General features: G+C 51.6%; 1 non-coding gene across 1 annotated transcript; it reads left to right on the top strand.

Moving 5' to 3' along the window:
* The first annotated feature begins 9,732 nt into the window (after positions 1–9,732).
* Positions 9,733–9,805, top strand: TRNAR-CCU (transfer RNA arginine (anticodon CCU)). The gene has a single exon. It is a non-coding gene; the product is annotated as a tRNA-Arg (tRNA).
* Positions 9,806–10,034: the final 229 nt, after the last annotated feature.

The following is a 10,034-nucleotide window of genomic DNA, read 5'->3' as shown; positions in this document are numbered from 1 at the left end:
GCTAGCTCCTGTGCTGCTGCAGCTGTCTGTGCCGCTGCCTGACTGGCTGCTCCCTTGACAGGACCCCTAGTCAGTGAAGCCCCGCCCCCTAATCAGGGCTCAGCTTCTCTCCCAGCACAAAGCCCCTACACATACAGATACTACCAATACAAAACCAAACACAAATACCTTCTCCTCCAACAGAACTCCCACTCAAACTCCCCTGTTTACAGCTCTGTTTGATAGCTCCTGTGCCGCTGCAGCTGTCTGTGCCGCTGCCTGACTGCCTGCTCCCTTTATAGGACCCCTAGTCAGTGAAGCCCCGCCCCCTAATCAGGGCTCAGCTTCTCTCCCAACACAAAGCCCCTCCAAGCCTCTACAAATCCAAAACCAAACACACACACAAATACCTTCTCCTCCAACAGAACTCCACTCAAACTCCCCTGTTGACAGCTCTGTTTGCTAGCTCCTGTGCCGTTGCCTGACTGGCTCGTACCTTTATAGGACCCCTAGTCAGTGAAGCCCCGCCCCCTAATCAGGGCTCAGCTTCTCTCCGAGCACAAAGCCCCTACACATACAGATACGACCAATACAAAACCAAACACACACAAACACCTTCTCCTCCAACAGAACTTCCCCTCAAACTCCCCTGTTTACAGCTCTGTTTGCTAGCTCCTGTGCCGCTGCACCTGTGTGTGCTGCTACCTTTATAGAACCCCTAATCAGTGAAGCCCCGCCCCCTAATCAGGACTCAGCTTCTCTCCCAGCACAAAGCCCCTACACATACGGATACTACCAATACAAAACCAAACACACACGAATACCTTCTCCTCCAACAGAACTCCCTCTCAAACTCCCGTTTACAGCTCTGTTTGCTAGCTCCTGTGCTGCTGCAGCTGTCTGTGCCGCTGCCTGACTGGCTGGCTGCTCCCTTTATAGGACCCCTAGTCAGTGAAGCCCCGCCCCCTAATAAGGGCTCAGCTTCTCTCCCAGCACAAAGCACCTCCAAGACTCTACACATACAGATACTACCAATACAAAACCAAACACACACAAATACCTTCTCCTCCAACAGAACTCCCACTCAAACGCCCCTGTTTACAGCTCTCTTTGCAAGCTCCTGTGCCGCTGCAGCTGTCTGTGCCGCTGTCTGACTGGCTGCTAACTTTATACGACCCCTAGTCAGTGAAGCCCCGCCCCCTAATCAGGGCTCAGCTTCTCTCCCAGCACAAAGCCCTCCAAGCCTCTACACATACAGATACCACCATACTAAACCGAACACACACACAAATACCTTCTCCAACAGAACTCCCACTCACACTCCCCTGTTTACAGCTCTGTTTGCTAGCTCCTGTGCCGCTGCCTGACTGGCTGCTACCTTTATAGGAGCCCTAGTCAGTGAAGCCCCGCCCCCTAATCAGGGCTCAGCTTCTCTCCCAGCACAAAGCCCCTCCAAGCCTCTACACATACTGATACTACCAATACATCTCTGGAGCTGCAGCTAGCCAGAGATGTCAAGAGTAACAAGAAGGGTTTCTTCAGGTATGTTGGCAACAAAAAGAAAGCCAAGGAATGTGTGGGCCCCTTACTGAATGAGGGAGGCAACCTAGTGACAGAGGATGTTGAAAAAGCTAATGTACTCAATGCTTTTTTTGCCTCTGTTTTCACTAACAAGGTCAGCTCCCAGACTGCTGCGCTGGGCATCACAAAATGCGGATGAGATGGCCAGCCCTCTGTGGAGATAGAGGCGGTTAGGGACTATTTAGAAAAGCTGGACGTGCACAAGTCCATGGGGCCGGACGAGTTGCATCCGAGAGTGCTGAAGGAATTGGCGGCTGTGATTGCAGAGCCACTGGCCATTATCTTTGAAAACTCGTGGCGAACCGGGGAAGTCCCGGATGACTGGAAAAAGGCTAATGTAGTGCCAATCTTTAAAAAAGGGAAGAAGGAAGATCCTGGGAACTACAGGCCAGTCAGCCTCACCTCAGTCCCTGGAAAAATCATGGAACAGGTCCTCAAAGAATCAATCCTGAAGCACTTGCATGAGAGGAAAGTGATCAGGAACAGCCAGCATGGATTCACCAAGGGAAGGTCATGCCTGACTCATCTAATCGCCTTTTATGATGAGATTACTGGTTCTGTGGATGAAGGGAAAGCAGTGGATGTATTGTTTCTTGACTTTAGCAAAGCTTTTGACACGGTCTCCCATAGTATTCTTGTCAGCAAGTTTAGGAAGTATGGGCTGGATGAATGCACTATAAGGTGGGTAGAAAGCTGGCTAAATTGTCGGGCTCAACGGGTACTGATCAATGGCTCCATGTCTACTTGGCAGCCGGTATCAAGTGGAGTGACCCAGGGGTCGGTCCTGGGGCCGGTTTTATTCAATAACTTCATAAATGATCTGGAGGATGGTGTGGATTGCACTCTCAGCAAATTTGCGGATGATACTAAACTGGGAGGAGTGGTAGATACGCTGGAGGGGAGGGATAGGATACAGAAGGACCTAGACCAATTGGAAGATTGGGCCAAAAGGAATCTGATGAGGTTCAATAAGGATAAGTGCAGGGTCCTGCACTTAGGACGGAAGAACCCAATGCACAGCTACAGACTAGGGACCGAATGGCTAGGCAGCAGTTCTGCAGAAAAGGACCTAGGGGTGACAGTGGACGAGAAGCTGGATATGAGTCAGCAGTGTGCCCTTGTTGCCAAGAAGGCCAATGGCATTTTGGGATGTATAAGTAGGGGCATAGCGAGCAGATCGAGGGACGTGATCGTTCCCCTCTATTCGACATTGGTGAGGCCTCATCTGGAGTACTGTGTCCAGTTTTGGGCCCCACACTTCAAGAAGGATGTGGATAAATTGGAGAGAGTCCAGCGAAGGGCAACAAAAATGATTAGGGGACTGGAACACATGAGTTATGAGGAGAGGCTGAGGGAGCTGGGATTGTTTAGCCTGCAGAAGAGAAGAATGAGGGGGGATTTGATAGCTGCTTTCAACTACCTGAAAGGGGGTTCCAAAGAGGATGGCTCTAGACTGTTCTCAATGGTAGCAGATGACAGAACGAGGAGTAATGGTCTCAAGTTGCAGTGGGGGAGGTTTAGATTGGATATTAGGAAAAACTTTTTCACTAAGAGGGTGGTGAAACACTGGAATGCGTTACCTCGGGAGGTGGTAGAATCTCCTTCCTTAGAGGTTTTTAAGGTCAGGCTTGACAAAGCCCTGGCTGGGATGATTTAACTGGGAATTGGTCCTGCTTTGAGCAGGGGGTTGGACTAGATGACCTTCTGGGGTCCCTTCCAACCCTGATATTCTATGATTCTACAAAACCAAACACACACAAATACCTTCTCCCCCAACAGAACTCCCACTCAAACTCCCCTGTTTACAGCTCTGTTTGCTAGCTCCTGTGCCGCTGCAGCTGTCTGTGCCACTGCCTGACTGGCTGCTCCCTTTATAGGACCCCTAGTCAGTGAAGTCCCGCCCCCTAATCAGGGCTCAGCTTCTCTCCCAGCACAAAGCCCCTACACATACAGATACTACCAATACAAAACCAAACACACACAAATACCTTCTCCTCCCACTCAAACTCCCCTGTTTACAGCTCTGTTTGCTCGCTCCTGTGCCGCTGCCTGACTGGCTGCTCCCTTTATAGGACCACTAGTCAGTGAAGCCCTGCCCCCTAATCAGGGCTCAGCTTCTCTCCCAGCACAAAGCCCCTCCAAGCCTATACACATACAGATACTACCAATACAAAACCAAACACACACAAATACCTTCTCCAACAGAACTCCCGCTCAAACTCCCCTGTTTACAGCTCTGTTTGCTCGCTCCTGTGCCACTGCCTGACTGGCTGCTACCTTTATAGGACCCCTAGTCAGTGAAGCCCCGCCCCCTAATCAGAGCTCAGCTTCTCTCCCAGCACAAAGCCCCTCCAAGCCTCTACACATACAGATACTACCAATACAAAACCAAATACACACACAAATACCTTCTCCTCCAACAGAACTCCCACTCAAACTCCCCTGTTTACATCTCTGTTTGCTAGCTCCTGTGCCGCTGCCTGACTGGCTGCTACCTTTATAGGACCCCTAGCCAGTGAAGCCCCGCCCCCTAATCAGGGCTCAGCTTCTCTCCCAGCACAAAGCCCCTACACATACAGATACTACCAATACAAAACCAAACACACACACAAATACCTTCTCCTCCAACCGAACTCCCACTCAAACTCCCCTGTTTACAGCTCTGTTTGCTAGCTCCTGTGCCGCTGCAGTTGTCTGTGTCGCTGCCTGACTGGCTGCTCCGTTTATAGGACCCCTAGTCAGTGAAGCCCAACCCCCTAATCAGGGCTCAGCTTCTCACCCAGCACAAAGCCCCTCCAAGCCTCTACACATACAGATACAACCAATACAAAACCAAACACACAAATACCTTCTCCTCCAACAGAACTCCCACTCAAACTCCCCTGTTTACAGCTCTGTTTGCTAGCTCCTGTGCCGCAGCAGCTGTCTGTGCCGCTACCTTTATAGGACCCCTCGTCAGGGAAGCCCCGCCCCCTAATCGGGGCTCAGCTTCTCTCCCAGCACAAAGCCCCTACACATACAAATACACCAATACAAAACCAAACACACACACAAACACCTTCTCCTCCAACAGAACTCCCACTCAAACTCCCCTGTTTACAGCTCTGTTTGCAAGCTCCTGTGCCCCTGCAGCTGTCTGTGTCGCTGCCTGACTGGCTGCTACCTTTATAGGACCCCTAGTAAGTGAAGCCCCGCCCCCTAATCAGGGCTCAGCTTCTCTCCCAGCACAAAGCCCCTACACATACAGATACCACCAATACAAAACCAAACATACACAAACACCTTCTCCTCCAAACTCCCACTCTTAATCCCCTGTTAATAGCTCTGTTTGCTAGCTCCTGTGCCACTGCAGCTGTCTGTGCCGCTGCCTGACTGGCTGCTACCTTTATAGGACCCCTAGTCAGTGAAGCCCCAGCCCCTAATCAGGGCTCAGCTTCTCTCCCAGCACAAAGCCCCTCCAAGCCTCTACACCTACAGATACTATCAATACAAAACCAAACACACACAAATACCTTCTCCTCCAACAGAACTCTCACTCAAACTCCCCTTTTTACAGCTCTGTTTGCTAGCTCCTGTGCCGCTGCAGCTGTCTGTGCCGCTACCTTTATAGGACCCCTAGTCAGTGAAGCCCCGCCCCCTATCAGGGCTCAGCTTCTCTCCCAGCACAAAGCCCCTACACATACAGATACTATCAATACAAAACCAAACACACACAAACCTCTTCTCCTCCAACAGAACTCCCACTCCAACTCCCCTGTTTACAGCTCTGTTTGCTAGCTCCTGTGCCGCTGCAGCTGTCTGTGCCGCTACCTTTATAGGACCCCTAGTCAGGGAAGCCCCGCCCCCTAATCAGGGCTCACCTTCTCTCCCAGCACAAAGCCCCTACACATACAGATACTACCAATACAAAACCAAACACACACACACACAAATACCTTCTCCTCCAACAGAACTCCCACTCAAACTCCCCTGTTTACAGCTCTGTTTGCTAGCTCCTGGGCCGCTGCCTGACTGGCTGCTACCTTTATAGGACCCCTAGTCAGGGAAGCCCCACCCCCTAATCAGGGCTCAGCTTCTCTCCCAGCACGAAACCCCTACAAATACACATACTGACAATACAAAACCAAACACACAAACACAAATACCTTCTCCTCCTACAGAACTCCCACTCAAACTCCCCTGTTTACAGCTCTGTTTGCTAGCTGCTGTGCCGCTCCCTGACTGGCTGCTACCTTTATAGGACCCCTAGTCAGGGAAGCCCCGCCCCCTAATCAGGGATCAGCTTCTCTCCCAGCACAAAGCCCCTCCAAGCCCCTACACATACAGATACTACCAATACAAAACCAAACACACACAAATACCTTCTCCTCCAACAGAACTCCCACTCAAACTCCCCTGTTTACAGCTCCGTTTGCTAGCTCCTGTACCACTGCAGCTGTCTGTGCCGCTGCCTGACTGGTTGCTCCCTTTATAAGACCCCTAGTCAGTGAAGCCCCGCCCCCTAATCAGGGCTCAGCTGCTCTCCCAGAACAAAGCCCCTACCCATACAGATACCACCAATACAAAACCAAACACACACAAATACCTTCTCCTCCAACAGAACTCCCACTCAAACTCCCCTGTTTACAGCTCTGTTTGCTAGCTCCTGTGCCGCTGCCTGACTGGCTGCTACCTTTATAGGACCCCTAGTCAGGGAAGCCCCGCCCCCTAATCAGGGCTCAGCTTCTTTCCCAGCACAAAGCCCCTACACATACAGATACCACCAATACAAAACCAAACACACACAAATACCTTCTCCTCCAACAGAACTCCCACTAAAACTCTCCTGTTTCCAGCTCTGTTTGCTAGCTGCTGTGTCGCTGCAACTGTCTGTGCCGCTGCCTGACTGGCTGCTACCTTTATAGGACCGCTAGTCAGTGAAGCCCCGCCCCCTAATCAGGGCTCAGCTGCTCTCCCAGCACAAAGCCCCTAAACATACAAATACTACCAATACAAAACCAAACACACACAAATACCTTCTCCTCCAACAGAACTCCCACTCAAACTCCCGTTTACAGCTCTGTTTGCTAGCTCCCGTGCCGCTGCAGCTGTCTGTGCCGCTGCCTGACTGGCTGCTACCTTTACAGGACCCCTAGTCAGGGAAGCCCCGCCCCTAATCAGTGCTCAGCTTCTCTCCCAACACAAAGCCCCTCCAAGCCTCTACACATACAGATACTACCAATACAAAACCAAACACACACAAATACCTTCTCCTCCAACAGAACTCCCACTCAAACTCCCCTGTTTACAGCTCCATTTGCTAGCTCCTGTACCACTGCAGCTATCTGTGCTGCTGCCTGACTGGCTGCTCCCTTTATAGGACCCCTAGTCAGTGAAGCCCCGCCCCCTAATCAGGGCTCAGCTTCTCTCCCAGCACAAAGCCCCTCCAAGCCTCTACACATACAGATACTACCAATACAAAACCAAACACACACATACAAATACCTTCTCCTCCAACAGAACACCCACTCAAACTCCCCTGTTTACAGCTCTGTTTGCTAGCTCCTGTGCCACTGCCTGACTGGCTGCTACCTTTATAGGACCCCTAGTCAGGGAAGCCCCGCCCCCTAATCAGGGCTCAGCTTCTCTCCCAACACAAAGTCCCTACACATACAGATACTACCAATACAAAACCAAACACACACACACACAAATACCTTCTCCTCCAACAGAACTCCCACTGAAACTCCCCTGTTTACAGCTCTGTTTGCTACCTCCTGTGCCGCTGCCTGACTGGCTGCTACCTTTATAGGACCCCTAGTCAGGGAAGCCCCGCCCTCTAATTAGGGCTCAGCTTCTCTCCCAGCACAAAGCCCCTACACATACAGATACTACCATTACGAAACCAAACACACACAAATACCTTCTCCTCCAACAGAACTCCCCTGTTTACAGCTCTCTTTGCTAGCTCCTGTGCCGCTGCAGCTGTCTGTGCCGCTACCTTTATAGGACCACTAGTCAGTGAAGCCCCGCCCCCTAATCAGGGCTCAGCTTCTCTCCCAGCACAAAGCCCCTCCAAGCCCCTACACATACAGATACTACCAATACAAAACCAAACACACACAAACACCTTCTCCTCCAACAGAACTCCCACTCCAACTCCCCTGTTTACAGCTCTGTTTGCTAGCTCCCGTGCCACTGCAGCTGTCTGTGCCGCTTCCTGACTGGCTGCTACCTTTATAGGACCCCTAGTCAGTGAAGCCCCGCCCCCTAATCAGGGCTCAGCTTCTCTCCCAGCACAAAGCCCCTACACATACAGATACTACCAATACAAAACCAAACACACACACACAAATACCTTCTCCTCCAACAGAACTCCCACTCAAACTCCCCTGTTTAAAGCTCTGTTTGCTAGCTCCTGTGCCGCTGCAGCTGTCTGTGCCGCTACCTTTATAAGACCCATAGTCAGTGAAGCCCCGCCCCCTAATCAGGGCTCAGCTTCTCTCCCAGCACAAAGCCCCTCCAAGCCTCTACACATACAGATACTACCAATACAAAACCAAACACACACAAACACCTTCTCCTCCAAGAGAACTCCCACTCAAACTCCCCCATTTACAGCTCTGTTTGCTAGGTCCTGTGCCACTGCCTGACTGGCTTCTACCTTTATAGGACTCCTAGTCAGTGAAGCCCCGCCCCCTAATCAGGGCTCAGCTTCTCTCCCAGCACAAAGCCCCTACAAGCCTCTACAGCCTCTTGGGGAAATATCTCCTGTGCCACCGCCAAAAATACTCCTTGAGTGGGAACGGTCAGAGGCCTCACTGGCGGGCTGGCTTTGTTTTCCTACCACCTTGTGATGCTGGCCGCAGAGAGAATGCTGGTCTGTAGGTGGCCTTCAGTGAGGGTTCGGCATGCCAGAGAGCAGGGAGCAGGCTGTCTGTCTTTCTCTGTGGCTGTCTGCTGGCCACACATAGGCATGTTCCTCTTCTCCTCTTGCCCCACCCACGGTTGCTCTGTGCCTTTTAAGCCTTCCCTTGGAGCTGTCAGCACCAGCCGCCTCTGCTCTAGGTGCCCAGAGGAGGAGAGATGTGCTGGGCTCCAGCCTGGAACACTTCCTCCCTCCTGCCTAGCCCTGACTATGAAGCCTGTCCCTGGCACTCCTTTATTCAAGCGCCATGTGGGCAAGAGGAAGAGGTTGGCAACTGCAGGTAGAAGGACCAAACTTGTAAGCATCAGGTGAAGCATTGAGAAACACAATGTTCAGGTGTCTCTAGCCAGACTGTTAAGTTCCAGGGCCCCAACCTATTGTGGCCAGACCCTTGAACCAGCTGGACCAAAGACCTATCTCCAGTGGGCATCAGTTGCCCAGGAAGAGGGAAAAAATTCACTCTGATTCACCCAGAGACACGGAAACCAAGCACCCTAAACTCTAAAGCTTTGCAGCAAACCAACATAGACCCAGGAAGTCCCACTGGGATTCGAACTCAGATCGCAGGATTCAGAGTTTTGCATGCTGACCATTACACCATAGGACCTGCTAGCATTTCCATTTCTGGACCCCTGTGACTCTCAGCTGGCTGGCTAGCACTCTGCACTTATTGCTTCCCTCCGGCTGCTTCCTCTTGCAGGACTCTCTCTCCTCCATCAACTGTAGCCCTGCAGTACCGGATCTGCGGGTCCTGCCCTGAGTCCCTGCATCCCCCTGCTTTGTCTCCATTCCCTGCAGGCCACAAAAATGTCATGGGAGGCCGCCCCTCCCCTCACTCGGTGATCCTGCTCAAATCGTCCAGCTGCAGCCTCATCTCCTGGAACTCAGCCAGCTGTCACTTGATCCAATTGTACAGCAGCCCACAGCCTCCCCCTGGGTCTGCCCCACCTGGTTATTCCTTACAGGCTGACCTGACCCCCCCTTCCAAGCCCAGATTCGCCCACTAAGCAGCCTACTGGCACTCAGAGCCACAGACATGGAGGTGCTGGAGGAGGGAGGTGTGACTCTAGGGTGGGGTTCTTCTCTAAAGATGGCTGGCAGAAAGGTGGTGCTCAGCTCTGTCAGTGACCTGCCCCTTTGCCTCGCAGCCAGGGGATGCAGACAGTTATGTAAAGTTCATAAAGGGAGTATTTGGTTCCAAGTGAATGTGAGGAATGTGCAATTATGAGAGGGAATTTCCATCCCTCCTTCACTTATGCAGCAGGGCCCCAGTGGCCTAATGGATAAGGCATTGGCTTCCTAAGCCAGAGATTGTGGGTCCAAGTCCCATCTGGGGTGAAAAGCTGCTTTCTTCTTCTATATTGCAAGGAAACCTTGGTCTTATTTTCACCAAGGAAGCTGGGATATGTTGGAACACAAAGTACTGGATCTTGGGAACAATCCTCCACAAATGTCATCTTCCACTCGACAAACGCTTTCTAAACCCATCAGTAGCAAACAGTTAATACTAGTGTTTGTCTGAGAACAGAGTGAAGGGGAGTGTTTACTCCAACATGTCAATGAACAA

This window comes from Lepidochelys kempii, unplaced genomic scaffold (genome assembly GCF_965140265.1).
Source record: "Lepidochelys kempii isolate rLepKem1 unplaced genomic scaffold, rLepKem1.hap2 scaffold_106, whole genome shotgun sequence".
Classification (NCBI taxonomy): Eukaryota; Metazoa; Chordata; order Testudines; family Cheloniidae; genus Lepidochelys; species Lepidochelys kempii.
This window is presented reverse-complemented; position numbering and strand designations above follow the sequence as displayed.